The following is a 16408-nucleotide window of genomic DNA, read 5'->3' as shown; positions in this document are numbered from 1 at the left end:
GCCAGAGATGGCTCTGGAGATTCAAAGGAAGGAGGTGAGCTAAAAGAGACAGGGCCTAGAAAGGGGTTAAGTAATATGACAGTGAGCTCCTGACAACCAGACCATCATGCAACCAGCTTTTGGCTGGATGGGGAGGAGGAAAAAACTCCCAGAGGCAGGGTTGAAGGGGGTGAGGACAAGTTCAGGGGTGGAGCCAAAATGTAGTAATGGGGCTAGGGAACCAGAATCATAGAATCTCAGCTTTAAGAGGGATTTCAGAAGGCATCGACTCAATCCACTACCTGCGCAAGAGTCCACTCAATGACGTTTCCAGTAATCATACATTCCTAGCTCTAAGACTTCCAAAGTGAGGGTTGGGGTGGGGAGGGGTGAGGGACCACCACCTCCTGAGGAAGCACATTCCACTTTGAAATAGCTCCCATTATTAGGAAGTTTTTCCCAAACCAACTTGCCTCTACACCCATAACTGTGCCCTGTGGGGCCAGGCCAGGGCAACAAAGCATCCCCTAGTGCAGGACTGTCCCTCCCTTCCCCTTCACCTCACCCCACCTGCCTCTGCCCCTCCCCATTCAGCCTCTTCCACGTGACTCTTCTTCCCCTAGTGCAGAAGGGGTTTCCGCACCAGCTCACTCTCCCACTGCGCTCAAGGCACCTCCGCAAAGGAGCACCAGAAAGGCATGTTTACTAACGAGAGCCCCAGGGTTCCTGGGGGAGGATAAATCTAGTTGCTCTTGCTTTGGAAAACAGGCTTTTAATTACCTGTGGTTCACTACCCGCCAGCAGGGAAAACTTTTTATGGAGCTGACTTAACTGGTTAACCCTCTCTCACCCATGCCTTCCTAGGCAGTGGAGAGGAACAATTATCTCCCTTCTATAATGTGCTTGGAGATCCTAGGAGCTGGAGGAGTCTCCGGGAAGGGAAAGTAAGGTTCGGGGAAAGGGTGGATTGTAAAATGCATCAAGGTCAGCTACGAGTTGAGAAATTTGCTTTTTGAGAAGCAAATTCTGGCTTGCCTACCTACTCCTTGGGTGACCTTGAGCAAATCAATCCCCTCTCTGGGCCTTGTATAATGAGGGGATTGAAACAGAGGGTCTTTGAAGTCCCTTCTAGCTCTAAACCCTATGGAACTAATATTCTATAAACTCTTCATGAGCATCAGTCGTGGAAGCAGCGAGACCAGAAGCCAGTGCATTTTGGCTAGAATTCCCCCTGATCCTGGGAGGCCTCCTGGCTGCCACTCCATTCCCTCACACAGGGGAAGTTGAGTAAGGAGCAGCCAGGGCTAAGAGCTCCCATCCAGGCTTCTCCGGTTGACCTGACTCATTTGTGAATGGGCCGCCTGTGTTCAGGAGCTGGCAAGAGAACCCAGCCTGTGGGCTCAGAATCCTGCTACTGTGCTGAACCCAGCTCTCAGACTGCCTGGCACCTCTGGGTCTGCTGTCTTCCTTACCTCCAGGAAGCAGAATGAGGCCCTAACACGAGGGGGGTGGATTGGATGGCCTTTGGGGTCCTTTCCTGCTTTAGATCTATGATCCTAGGGACCTTCTCACAGAGAGACCTTCCCCCATCCCTACCCAATCAGAGGTTTGAGATGCACTAGGACTGACCTCCGTATGGGAACCACCTAGCCCCACCCACGACCAAGCATTGGGAGCTACCCCCCCTCAACAAAAATCAAGCATTGCCAAGGACCCAGGAGAGGCAGAGGGGATGATGGGCCCCAGGGACCGTGCCAAGCGTGTGCCCACAGCTAACTGATGCAGAAGGAGTTAGACTTATGAAAACTACAAAAGAAGGATTTCTTCTAGGTAGAACTTTCTCCCGCCTTCCCTGAAAGCATCTGTATGAAGGAGGGAACAGTAATATTTGTTTGTTTGGTTCTTTAGAGCTCAGAGTTCTTTGATCACAACAATTCTGTGAGGTTGGAAGACCAAGTCCTGAAGAGGTACATTTAAAAAGTCAATCCAGGAAGGAGGGAGGTGGGAGCTCAGAGCCGGAACTTTCACAGCTGTCTAAAAGGTTAGAATTGGGAGGAAATTTTGGAGGAAATTAGTGGAATTTTAGAACCTAGAATATCAGTTTTAGAAGACCTAAAAACAGAGAATGTCAGAGCTTGAAGGAATTTTAAAACATGGAATATCAGAGCTAGAAGGTGCCTTAAAATTCAGAATTCACCACTTGGAGGGACCTAAAGACACGGAAAGCTAGAAATCAAAGGGATCTCGGAACAGAGACTATCAGAGATAAAAGGGGCCTTATGTAGAATGTAGAAATGCAATGCAAAAGAGGATCTTAGAAGACAGAATGTCAGAGCTGTAAGTGACCTTGGAAGATGGAATGTCAGAGCTGGGTGGACCTTAGAATATAGATTATTAGAACACTAAAAGCAAGAGTTGGAAGAAATCTCAGAATATAGAATACAGACTGTCAGAGCATGAAAGTGTAAGGAACAGGACCATAAAAGCAGGGACATAGAGGCAGCTGAGTGGAGAACAGAGCCCTGCTCCCAGTGTCAGGAAGACCTGAGTTCAAATCCAACCTCAGATACTTACTAGCTGGTCACCCTGGGCCAGTCAATTAATGTCTGTTTGCTTCAGTTTCCTCAACTGTAAAATGTGGATAATTAGAACATCTGCCTCACAGGGTTGTTGTGGGAATCGAATTCAATACTCTTCGTAAAGCTCTTAGCATAGTGCCTGGCACACGGTAGGTGCTTAATAAACTCATATTCCCTTCTCTTCCCTCCATCTGAACTAGAAAGAACTCTATCCAGAATTTTTAAAAGGATGAAAAGAATCTAGGCAAAGCCACAATATTCAAGCTTATCCTGAGGATAAAGACACAGTTCTCAGAATGTCCTACTCTCCTACACAGGAAACTCAGGTCACATATAGGCCTTGGAGTTATTATTCCAACATCCATTTACACTGACAGATAGAATGGCCAGAGCTTAGCCACTTTATCCTCTCAGAGTGTAGGGATATACCTGAAGAGCTGTTGAGGGGTGGGGTTGGGGCAAGGTGGGTTTCTTTTCTAATGCTGTGGCTCATGAGCCCCCACTGGTGTGCTGCCCCTCATGATATCAACTACTCAGACAGACTTGATTGGATTATACTGAAGTATTTACAAAAGTGAAATAATGAGAATAATGGTCATAAGTATCTCCCCAAAAGTCTGTGACATATTCTCTCATAAATACTTACAGAGTCCAGAATAAATTGAACTCAGGCTTAGAGCAAATGTGGTAACGAGACAACTCCTAAAAGTCCTTTTGCTGGAGTTCTCAAATATTTCCTCTAGGTATAGTGTATCTGTTCCCCCATCTCCCAAACTGTTTCCTCCCAAATGTGGGTCTTTTTTACAAGCTCAAATCTGCATTCAATATATCCTCGGCTCCCTACACAGATACAGCTACCAGCTGTTCCAGGGACACTGCTAGGACACCAGTGAGAAGAAGGCAAGTCTAAAATCCTCTTCAAAGGATTCAAAGGTCCACAAGTCCTCCTCTGACCAAGGGAAGATGGGAAAGAGGCTGAGGCTAAGGCTAAGGCCAAGGCCAAGGCCAAGGTGATCTTCTTTCCACTCCTAAATGAGTCCTCCTTGGGGAGCAGAGTAGAACAATCTGCCATGCCTCACTGCTCCCAATCTCCTCTTCCAACAAGCAGCCTAGTTTTATATAGGCCCAGGAGGGCATGACCAAGTTCCTCAGCCAATCCAAACAGACTTTGTTCACATCTTGTGAAAGCCTGACGTGTTCTCACCTGATAAATGGGTTAGGGCTAAGTGGAGTGGGGTGATTTTGCCTTCACTTTACAAATAAAATACCTGAGCTTTCTCTAATAACCCTTTGGGTGTATATAGACAAGGAACAAAATAGAGAGGACGTGATTTAGACTTGGTGCAGTAGAATGAACAGCAGGGCTTGGATCAGGAGACCTGGCCTTGAATCCCAACATTGGCCCTTGCTGTATAACCTTGAGCAGGTCGGAGAACCAGTCTGAGCCTACTTTTTCTCCTCTGTAATAATACTTTCATTACCTACCAAAGGAAAGCACTTGGTGAACCTAGAGGAAGGAAGTATGAACAGTATGAACATGGTCAATAAGGACAAAAGGAGACAGGGGAGGGGGTCAGACTATGGGGAAGGCACTGGGAAAACTCTCATGTCTATCTCTTTAAGGAAAGAAACAAGTATTTATTAGAACCTACTATGTGCTAGGTACTTTACAGGTATTAACTGACTTGAGCCTCACAACAACTCTGAAAGGTAGGTGCTATTATTATCCCCATTTTATGACAGAGGAAACTGAGGCAGACAGAAGTTAAGTGACTTACCTGAGGTCATACGGCTAGTAAGTGTCTGAGGCTAGATTCAAACTCCTGACTTGAAGCCCAGCGCTCTATCCGTTGTTCCACCCGGCTGCCTCTGAGATTTGCCAAAGCTCTCTCCTCACAACACCCCATATGAAGATGTTAGTCTCCTTTTACACCAGGCAAAACACAGGTTCAGCAGACGGAGTGACCTAGGGTCATAGAATTGGAGCTTCCAGCTGTGTGGTTTGCTATCCCATCTTTTCAAACAAATTCAGTCAGCCAAGGACACTGTGACACAGGGGACTTGTGAGTGACAGAGATATAGGGCTGCTTTGTAAAACCAGGAAGGGACAGAAACAGAGGAAAAGGACTGTAAGAGGTCAGGGCAAGAGTGGAGAGAGAGAAAAAGAGGAGGCTTTCACATTTCTGGCACTGGAAAGCAAGGGGACCAAATTGTGATTCAGTGACCTTGGGTTTTTTAAAAATGTGAAAGGAAAAACACTGTGGTGTAGTGGAAAGAGAGCTGGATTTGGAATCAGAGGAATGGGGCTTAAAGCCCAGCTCTACTGTTTACTATCTGTATGACCTTGGGAAATCACCGAAGCTTTCTGGGCCTTGATTTTCTAATCTATAGATTTGATTGAATTCAACAAGCATCTTCTATGAGCCAGATGCTGGGGATCCAAGACAAAAATGAAATAGTCCCTGGGAAGGAGCTTACCTTCTGCTAGAAAGTGGAGCATTGGACCACATCTCTGAGTTCCTTCCAAATTTAAATTTATGATTCAGGCCAGTAGCCTCTTCCTTGGGTTCACTAGGGTCAAGTGGAAGAATCTTCTTATATGTTTGGTTGTCATTTCTGTTACAGTCTTCTCTCTTCTTCCCCACCATTCCCATGAGGAAAAGGCTCAGGGTAATTCCAAAAGACTTGTGAGGGAACATGCTATTCACATCCAGAGAAAGAACTATGGAGTCTGAATGCAAATTGAAGCAGACTATTTTCTCCTTTTTTTCCTTTGTCTTGGTTTTCCCCTTCTGTTCTGATTCTTCTTTCACAACATAGCTGATATAGAAATATGATTAATATGATTATACCTGTATAGCCTATATCAGATTGCTTGCTGTCTTGGGGAGGGGGGAGGGAAGGGAGGGAGAAAAATTTCAAACTCATAATCTTATAAAAGTGAATGTTGAAAATTATCTTTACCTGTAATTGGAAAAAAATACTATGAAGTGAAAAAATTTTGAAAAAAATGAAAAAAGAAAAAGGCTCAAGGAAGAAAAGATTAAAGGCACTGCTGGCACCTTTACCAGATGCCCAAGCCTCTTTCTTAAACCCTGAAGAGATCAAAGAAAGAGAAAAAAGAAACCCAAAGTACAAAAATAGGTATAGAGGCTATTTTTATAGCAACAAAGAAATGGAAGCTAAGGGGATGCCCATCAGTTGGGGAATGGATGACCAAATTATGGCATAGGAATGTGATGGAATACTCTTATGCTAGAAGAAGGGATGGTTCCAGCAAAACCTAGGAAGACCTGGAGGCAGAGTGAAGTTAGCAGAACCATGAGAACAATGTATACAATAACCACAACATAAAGAAAATCACTTTTGAGAGATTTAGAGACTCTTTGGTCAATATAAATCATCTGTGATTCCAGAGGACAGAAGATGAAGCATACTCCCCACCCCCTGACAGAGAGGTGGTAGATTCCAGATGCAGAATGAGTTTTAGACACAAGCCATGTAGGGATTTGCTTTGCTTGACTACGCATATTTATTGCACAAATTTTACTTTTCTTTTCAAATGGCAGGTAGGAATTGGGAGGAAGAGGGGAAGTAGGAATAGAATTCTAAAAAAAATTTAGAAAAGAACAGAAGAAAAGCCAGAAGGAAGCACAGAGAAGCAGGATAGCTTTGAAAGTTATGTGCTAGATGTACTATAAACTTAAAAAGAAAAGCAACGAGGTACAGTGGAAAGAGTAACTTGTATTAAGAGGCAGAGGATCTGAGTTGGAAGATGGGAAGAGAAGTAAGCATTTATTAAGCACCTACTATGTGCCAGGCATTATACTAAATGCTTTACAAATAGCATCTTATTTAATTCTCATAGATCCCTGGGAGGTTGGTATTATTATGACCCCCATTTTACAGCTGAAGCAACTGAGGCAAACAGAGGTTAAGTGACTTGTCCAGGGTCACACAACTAACAAGTGTGTGAGGCTGAATTTGAATTCAGGTCTTCCTAACTCAATGCCCAGTGCTCTGTGCACTATGGTACCACCTAGCTGCCTTGAGGAGAAGAAGAAGAAGAAGAAGAAGAAGAAGAAGAAGAAGAAGAAGAAGAAGAAGAAGAAGAAGAAGAAGAAAGAGGAGGAGGAGGAGGAGGAGGAGGAGGAGGAGGAAGAGGAGGAGGAGAACCCAAGAGAAGGTGAGCTGGTCTGTCAGCAATTTTATTTCTACCATTATTGCTTGTGTGACCTTAGCCAATTCACTTAACCTTTTGGTGCCTTAGTGTCCTCATCTATAAAATAAGGGAGTTTGAAGAAATACCTCCCAAGATCCCTTCTAGATCTAAATCTACAAATGGTCCATGATCAACAACAAAAGCAATAATAACACATTTTTTCGTAGACATTTAAGGTCCATAATTTTTTTTCTATTATAATCCTAGGAGGTAGATAAGATTTCCAGAGATTAAGTGATTTGTCCAGGGTCCCACAGGTACTGAGTCTCAGAGCTAGGATGTCTGAATTTGAGTGAAGAAATAGTATTGCATAGTGCATAAAGTACTGGACTCAGAGCCCAGAAGACCTGGGTTCAAATCTTGCCTCAGATAGCTGTGTGGCCATGGACAAGTCACTTAACCTCTTCCTGAGCCTCAGTTTCCTCATCTGTAAAATGGGGATAATAATACTACCTATATTGCAGAGTTCTTCTGAAAGATCAAGTGAAAGCACACATAGAGTGGTTTATAAACCTTAAGGCACTATATAAATGCTAGCCGTGATTACTACAGAATACTGGAGCCAGTAAGATCTGAGTTCAAATCTTGCCTCAGACTGTTACTACCTGACTGACCCTGAGCAAATCTCTGAACTCTCCTTAGCCTCAATTGCCTCGACGGTAAAATGGCGTAATAATATCACCTCATCACTGCCCTCCCAGGGTTGTTATGAAGAACAAATGAGATGATATTTGTAATGTGCTTTGCAAACCTCAAGGCACACTGTAAATGCCAGCTTTGATCGTGACAGATCAGGTAGCATTCTGGACTTGGAGCTTGGAAGATCCATGTTCAAATTCTGCTGCAGATATTTACTAGGTGTGTGACTGAGCAAATCATATTTCCTCTTTCAGTCTCAGTTTTCTCATCTGTAGAATGGGGATAATAATATCAATTACCCCATGAGGTTGTGGTAAGGGTCAAATGAGACAGCATATGTAAACTGTCTTGCGAATCTTAAAAAAGATATACATATTCAGAGATTTAGAGCTACAAAGGACCTCAAACACCCTCATTTCATTGATGAGGAAGGACGCTGAGTGCCACAGAGGTGCAGTGACTTGGCCAGATAATAAGTGGTAGAGATCAGATTCAGACTCAGTATCTCCCCTGCACTATACATTAATAAATTTTGGCTTCCTTCACCTGACACCAATCAGGGGGAAGTTCAGGGAATGCAGATTCTTTTGAACATCAGTAGGAGTTAGATAGGCTTAGAGAGGTAAGTGACGGATCTATAAACAGCGCCTTCCAAAACCAATGAGGCATGAGTTGGAGATTAGCCAGCAAGAATGATTCGGAGATTAAGGTGATCAGGAATTCTGGGATTATCCATCCACAGAGATCTTCTTCAGGGCAAATAATTGAGCACTGGCCATATTTCTGTCTGGAACTCCAGAGCACTCTTTATCTCCTGCTGAAAAACTGTGTTTCCATTGCTCCCTACATGTGTAAGTGTTTATTTTGTGGTGGAGGATGTGGGGAGACACCCAGACGCTCAGTGGTCAAAAGGGAAAACATCAACAGCTGAAGGGCAGTTTAACAGCCAGCCTGGGTATTTCCGTAGTGATCGTCTTTGGAGCTCAAAGTACCTTATCCTCCCTGCAGTGGTTATCACATCACGTCCCTTTCCTTTCCCTCTCTACTCCTCCAACCCTAGCCCCAAACCCAGACTGTCAGGGTCTGTTTCAAAACTTCCTTGAGCTGTATTTCAGGCTAGGAAGTCCTTATTGTGGGTTAACCAGAATCCTTCTTGCTATACAATAGAAGCCTCCGGCATTTTGTGAAATTTCCTACCGCTGATCAATGCAGCTTTACAGTGGATAAAGAGCTATTCTGAGCACAGGACTTGTGGAAAAGGGATTAGATGTGTTCTGCCTTGTCCCAGAGGGAAGAACCTAGGAAAAAGGGCTGAAAATCTCAAAGAGGCAGACCTAGGTTTTGTGTCAGGAACATTTCCTAACAATTACAGCCGTCCGAAAACAGAATGGATTATGTCGGAAGGTACAGGCTTTCCCCAGAGGTCTTCAAGCAGATGCTGGATAACCAGCAGTTGGGAATATTATAGAAGGGGCACTTGGCCAGGTGGGGGTTCTACCTGGGCTTCCAGGTTCTTTCTACCTCTGAGGTTCTGTGATTTTCTTCTGGACTTTTCTGGTCACACTAGGAGCCTGAAAATTAACTATTTGTTAATTAATTAACTATTTGTTAAATGGTATAGGCAAGGCTTCTTTTTTTTTCAAATATTTATTTATTTATTTTTAGTTTTCAACATTCATTTCTATAAGATTTTGAGTTCTAAATTACCCATCCCTTCCCAAGAGGCATGCAATCTGATATAGGCTATACATGTACGATCATATTAAACATACTTCCACATTAATCATGTTGTGAAAGAAGGATCAGAACAAAAGGGAGAAACCACAAGAAAAAAAAAAGAGAGAAAATAGTATGCTTTGAACTGTATTCAGACTCCATCGTTCTTTCTCTGGATGTGGATAGCATTTTCCATCATGAGTCCCTTTGAATTGTCTTAGATCATCCCATTGCTGAGAAGAGCTATGTCTATCAAAACTGGTCATCACACAGTGTGGCTGTTGCTATGTATGATGCTCTCCTGGTTCTGCTCATAGGCAAGGCTTCTTAATTTAGGGTCTGTAATTTAAAAAAAAGATTGTATTTTTATGTAATTGATTTCCTTTGTAATTATATCTATGCATCTGATTTTGTGAATTTTAAAACTTTATTCTTGGAAGGGTCCCATAAGCTTCACTAGACTCCACAACACACAAAAAAATTAAGAACCCCTAGATAGAGGAAAGGGTATGGAATTTAGAGTTGGAGGATCTGAGTCCATACCTTCCTACTGGTTGTGTGACCTTGGGTGAGTCATTTCCCTTTATTTCCTCTGTAAAATGAAAGATATAGACTAGATGATCTTTAAAGACCCATTTCAAAGTCAATCAATAAACATTTATTAAGGTCTTACTATGTGCCAAGCACTGTGTTAAACACCAAGGATATAGGGACAAAAATAAAAAAGACCCTGTCTGCATGGAGTTTATATTCTATCAAGGGGAGACATATGCATTATAAGTATATACAAAATAAGGGGATAGACTGGATTTGTGATTTCATTGGCATAGAGAACTTCAGGGTAAGGAAATTCCCTCTACCAGTCCAATTTATAGTCTTAGAGAATTTCCTAGATCACTGATTGCTTAAATAACTTTCCCAGGGACTTGAAACCCAGGTACCCTCTATGTCATACAGTATACATATGCACATATATGTATATGTATGTATATATAATATATTATATACAGCATATGTACATATACACATATGTACACAAATTTTATTTTTATATATATATATATATATATATATATATATATATAAAATTTGAGGGGGAAGACATAGGCAGTTGGGGAGATCCAGAAAGACTTCATGTAGAAGGTGGCATTCCCGCTGAAGTCTGAAGGAAATAAGGGATTTTAAAAAGCAGAGATGAAAAGGGAGTATATTCCAAGCAGGAGATAGAATGCTGAAGTTGAAGACCAGCCTCTGGCCCAGTGAGTTCTGTGCACTTGGAATGGATGCCGGCAGTACCTTTACCCCTGGCTTCTCTGGGCCTCTTTCCCATGGGAATGGGGGAGGGAGGGAGAAGAACACAACAGATTTGATCATGAGAACTCAACATGCTAGTGGATTCTTCCCGTTGGCCTTAGTGAGCCCAAGGGAGAGGCTACCAACAAGGGAGTACAGATGTAGAGCTGGAAGGACCTCTTATGTCATCTGGTCCAAACCCTTTTCTAGTGGAGCATAAGCTCCTTGAGGGCAGGTTGTTGTTATTGTTGAGTTGTTTTCAGTTGTATCTGACTTTCTGTGACCCCATTTGGAGTTTTCTTGGCAGAGATACTGGAGCAGTTTGCCATTTCCTTCTCCAGTTCATTTTACAGATGAGGAAACTAAGGCAAACAGGGTTAAGTGACTTGCCCAGGGTCACACAGCTAACAGGTGTCAAGTGTCTGAGGCCGGGATTTGAACTTAGGTCCTCCTGACCTGGTGCTCCACCTAGCTGCCCTCCAGCTCCTGTTACCTACAGTACTATTCTGGACTGGGCTTCAGCGGGAGGGAAGTCTAGAGTCTTTTCATCCATCAGTACTTTACACCTCAATGATCTTTTACCAGCTTTATTCTCCATCATTCTAAAGTCACTGTTGTCCATTCTTTCTCCCCAGGGGCTTATGGGGTCCTCCCTGTCAACTAGGCTTCCCTGCTTCCTGCTATTCAGCTCCCCTCTGCCCAGAGGGTGCTGGTTCCTTCCTCTCCAAGTTCAACAGACCAATTATGCAGGAGCCTCAGCTGGTAAGACTATAGGCCTTTCCTTCCTCTCTTTCATCCTTCTCTTTTACAATCAGATCTCACCGATCTCCCTCAACACAAAGAGCCTCTCCAGGTAACTGTGGGGCTTCACCTTTGTGGGCATGTTCAGCCAGGTGAGCTCAGGTCAGGCTCTTTGCAGCTCTCCTCCTTATCTGCCAGGTATTTGCATTAGACTTCCCGTCAGACTCAGGGTCCCACTCTATTTCACTTTGTCTTTCCAGTCTCCTGCATTTCTCTGGGGCAGCTATACCTGGTCAGCCAAATTACCCCAAGCTTTTTCTTAAAGTCCCAAAGGGAGGGGCAGAGCCAGCTACTTACTCTCAGAGCAGACTCAGAGGGAAGGTGGCAACCCCTCTCCATGTCTCTAATGTACTTACAATTTCATGTTGTCTATTAAAGCTATTTGTATTTGTTCAGTCTCCCTACTAGACTATAGGCTTCATGAAGGTCAATCTAAGTCCCCCTGGGAAGGGAGAGAAAGGGGATTTATTAAGCACTTATTATTACCAGGCTCTGTGCTAAGCCTTTACATCTGATCCTCACAACAACCCCGGGAGGTAGATGCTAATTAATCGATACATTTTACAGAAGAGGAAACTAATAAGTGTCTAAGGCAAAACTTAAACTCAGGTCTAAGGAGGTGCTTAATAAGTATTATTGTATTATATAGGGACTATGTCTTTCCTATTAAACCAGAGATTCCCTGAAGATTGGGAGTGTACCTACTGCAGTGAGTTGTAGCAAAAAACAAACATCAAAAAATCACTAAAATTAGGAATAGGAAGACCCAATTCTAGTCTTGGCTTTACCATTTATTCATGGTGTGACCTTGGGCATCTCTCTAAAATGAAGGAGTTGTATTAGGTGTTTTCTGAGGCCCCTCCCAGCTCTGACATTCTGTGTTCTAAGGGCTCTCCCAGCTCTGACATTCTGTATTCTAAGGCCCTCCCAGCTCTGACATTCTGTGTTCTAAGGCCCTCCCAGCTCTGACATCCTGTGTTCTAAGGGCCCTCCCAGCTCTGACACTCTGTGTTCTAAAGGCCCTCCCAGCTCTGACATTCTGTGTTCTAAAGGCCCTCCCAGCTCTGACATTCTGTATTCTAAGGCCCTCCCAGCTCTGACATTCTGTGTTTTAAGGGCCCTCCCAGCTCTGACATTCTCTGATTTAAGGCCCTTCACAGCTCTGACATTCTCTGATTTAAGGCCCTTCACAGCTCTGACATTCTCTGTTCTAAGTTCCCTCCCAGCTCTGACATTTTATCTTCTAAGGACCTTTTCTCCTCTAACAATTTTGTTCTGGATTCTCTTCCGGCTCTACTGCTCCATGAACCTCAAATTCTCTCAGGAGTCCCCCATTTCTTCTGGCCTCTAAATTCCTCCAGTCCCAACCCAGGGTTTGGCCCACCAGGAATATCTGAATGAGCAGCTGGAGACAGATGGACCAATAAAATGGGGGACATGAGTCACCCCTCCATTCCTCTCATTTTTGGAATGGAAAGCTCTGAGCAGCTACATTTACACCCAAAAGAGCATCACCTTTCGATTTCATTGTCTCTGCTTTTCCCCCCTTATGACCTTCAGAATTGCTGAAGTCTACATGGGGCACATCCTTACAAGGGAAGGGAGTGGGAAGAGGTGGTGGGGTTACACTAGGTGAGTTCTAAGGTCTCTTCAGCTCTAAACCTGTGGGTTTTTTTAGAAAGGAATTTATACTCTCTTTAAACATTTTTAAAAAGCAATACCTCTTTTGTCACTTTCATTTCCAAATATATCTATAGATCCATGCACACATACTTCCCATTCCATTGCCCTGAAAGTCATCCCTTATAACTGAGACAGAAAGAGAGAGAGAGAGAGAGAGAGAGAGAGAGAGAGAGAGAGAGGAAAAATATGCAGTTCAGCAAAACTAACAAACACATCGACCAATTCTTACAGTATGTGCAAAGTAAGGAACTTCTCTCCTGCTGGGTAAGTTGGAGTGGGATACACCATTGGCAAATAGGATAATTTATGGAGGACCCTCCCTAACCTGCCTCTTCCTACCTTTCCAGTCTTCTCACACTTTACTCCCCTCCACCCCCTGCTTTCCAGTGACACTGGCCTCCTTGGCTCTTTCTGGGACACAGTGTTCCATCTCTCCACTAAGGTCATTTTCATTGGTGATCTCCCTGCCTGGAATTCTCTCCCTCCTTGTCTCTGGCTTCTGGCTTCCTTCAAGTCTCAGCTCAGATCCCACCTTCTATCCCCCTTAATGCCAGTACCTTCCCTCTGATGATTGTCTCCAATTTATCCCGTTGATTGTTTGTTTGTAGCTGTTTGCATGTCATCTCCCCCATTGGATGTAAGCTCCTTGAGGGCAGGGATTGTCTTTTGCCTTTCTTTGTATCCCCAGAGCTCATCACAGTGCCAGGCACACAGTAATAATTGTTAATAAATGTTTCTGTTGTTGTTGAAGGAGAGATCCCAAACAACCAGGAGGATCAGGAAAAGCTTCTTGGTGTGTTTGTGGACTCTACAATGAAGCAAAGGAGCATAGGCTTGGTAGGCACACGGTGTAGAGGGTCCTGATGAAACTGGACCTACCAATGATGGTAGGAGCATGGCACAGAGGGTCCTGATGAAATAGTACCATCGGCTGTTAATAGCAGGCACATCTGCTTTCAGGAGGGGTCTGGACACTGCCCAACTCCCAGCACCATCTGCTGATGCCACCTCATCTTCCACATTCAGGCCTCAAGGGAAACACTTCCCAACTCAGTCCTGACAAGTCAAGGTCTCAGCTAGGCTGAGAGACACCCAGGCTCCACAGTGGGAGTGGGGCCTGCAGGCAGGAGATGATGTGGAGTAAGATTAGGGAGGAAGGCAGCACCTGACATAACTGAGACAGAGTAAAGTTTGCTGGGGAAGGGGGAGATGGGACAGTTCCAGAACTGGTTAGGGGAGTGTAGTGAACTAGAATGCAGGGCCAGTCAGGGCCTCCGGCTCCTCCACTCACTAGCTGTAAGATCATGGAAGTGTAGCATACTGGATACAGCATTGAACCTGGAGTCAGGAAAACTTGGGTTTGAATTTCACCCTGAGCATTTACTAGCTGTGTGACCCTGAACAACTTCTGTGGACCCCATTTTTTTCATCTACAAAAAGGGAGTTGTCCCTACCAGCTGTAAATCAATGATCCTAAGTCACTCAGTCTCTGAGCCTCAATATACCCTTCTGCAAAAGGAGGAAAATGCCTTCCTGTGGGATATGGTGAGGAAAGAGGTTTTGCAAACCTTAAATTGATGTGGGAATGGGAGCTTTTCCCAGGCCCTTTCTTTCCTCCTCCTCTTCTCCTTCTGATCCTTGACCATACTCCCTTCTTCACCTTTGACTAAACCAGATCTTATCTCTCCACATTCCTTCAAGTGTTAATGGACTCAGTTAGCCCTGAATTTATTTGTGTTGCTTGATATTTGGTTTTTATGAGAGTTCTTGGGCCTGACTCCTTTGTCTTGTCTGTGTGTCCCTTATCCCTCAGTAATACCTTGGGCTCCCTGAGGACAGGAACTGTGTCTCGGTATCAGGAACCTTGTGAAGTTGTTGGGTCTTCTTCTTTTTTTAAATTGTGTTTACTGAATTTCCATATAACTAATTTCCTTTGTAATCCTATATGTTTGATTTTATGAATTTAAAACTATGATCCTGAGGAGTCTATTGGATTCATAAGACTGCCAAGGTCCATGACACACACACATACACACACACAAAAGCTAAGAACTTCTGGACTAGGGATCCCTGAGAGCAAGGGCTCTGTCTCCCTCCTCAAACCCAGGGGTTGCCTGAAGTTTGAAGAAGGAGACACAGAGTAGACACACAGCAAGTTGATAGTACTCTGAGCAAAGACTGGACACAAGGTTTCCTGACTCCCAGACCAGGACCCTCACACCATACCATGCTGCTTTCTTGTTCCCCAGTAACCTGAATGATAAGGATACACTCCCCTTAGCTGAGCTGAGCTGTGGGAAGTGGGAAGAGCATTTTATTTGGAGAACAGTGCAACCAATCGATCTGTATTTATTAAAGACATTTCAGGCAGTGGGTTTACAAAGACAACAATGAAAAGTCCCTGCCCTCAAGGACAGAAGAGGTAAAGTATAGATATCAATCAATAAACATTTATTAAGTGCCTACTATGTGCTAGGCACTGTGCTAAGTGCTGGGGAGTCGAAAAGAGGCAAAAGATAATCTTTATTCTCAAGGAGCTCATAGTCCAAGGGGAGAGATAACATGCAAACAAATATATACAAACAAGTTATATGCTGGAAAACAGGAAATAATTAACAGAGGGAAGGCACTAGAATTAAGAGGGGTTGGGGAAGGCTCCCTATGGGTGGGAGTTTAGTTGCAACTTGAAGGAAACCAGGGAAGTCAGTGGTCCGAGGGGAAGAGTGATAGCGTTCCAGGCATGGGTCAACGGCCAGAGAAAATGCTTGGCGCCTAGATGCATGGAGTGTCTTATTCTTGGAACAGCCAGGAGGCAAAATCACTGGAAAGAAGATTACACGGTGGGGATTAAGGTGTAAGAAGAGTGGAAAGGTAGGAGGTAACTAGGTTATGAAGGTCTTTGAATGCCAAATAGAGCGTTTTGGTTTTGCTCCTGGAGGCAATAGGGAGCCACTGAAATTTACTGAATGTGTCAATGTACTGGGGCCGGGGGATGGGAGGAGGGTTATATCAGCGCGGGGCCGGGGGCGCGTTGCTTGTGTGTGTCGGGTGTGGGGGGGAGTGTAATGAGGTAACAGGATCGAACTTGGGCTTTCAGAAAATCACTGGAGTACCTGAATGGAGGCTGAATTGGAGTGGAGGGAATTCGAGGCAGGCAAACCTATCAGCAGTTTATTTCAATAATCCAGGCTTGAGGAGATGAAGACCTCCGCTAGAGTGGTGGTAGTGTCGGAGGAGAGAAAGGGAGGTATTGGAGAGGCGTTGCAAAGATGAAATCGACAGGCCAGGGCAATCGATTGGATATGGGGGTGGGGGTCGGGAATGAGAGTAATGACCCCTAGGTTTTGAGCCTGAGGGACTCGGAGGATGGTATTGGGCTCTATTGTAATAGGGAAGGTGGGTGGGAGGAAGGTTTAGGGGAAAGGTGATTTCCGTTTTGGACAAACGTTATCTGTCCATAGGTGTATACAAATAAATAAACAAACAAACGAACGAA

This window comes from Phascolarctos cinereus, unplaced genomic scaffold (genome assembly GCF_003287225.1).
Source record: "Phascolarctos cinereus isolate Bilbo 61053 unplaced genomic scaffold, phaCin_HiC Scaffold_726;HRSCAF=1367, whole genome shotgun sequence".
NCBI lineage: Eukaryota > Metazoa > Chordata > Mammalia > Diprotodontia > Phascolarctidae > Phascolarctos > Phascolarctos cinereus.
This window is presented reverse-complemented; position numbering follows the sequence as displayed.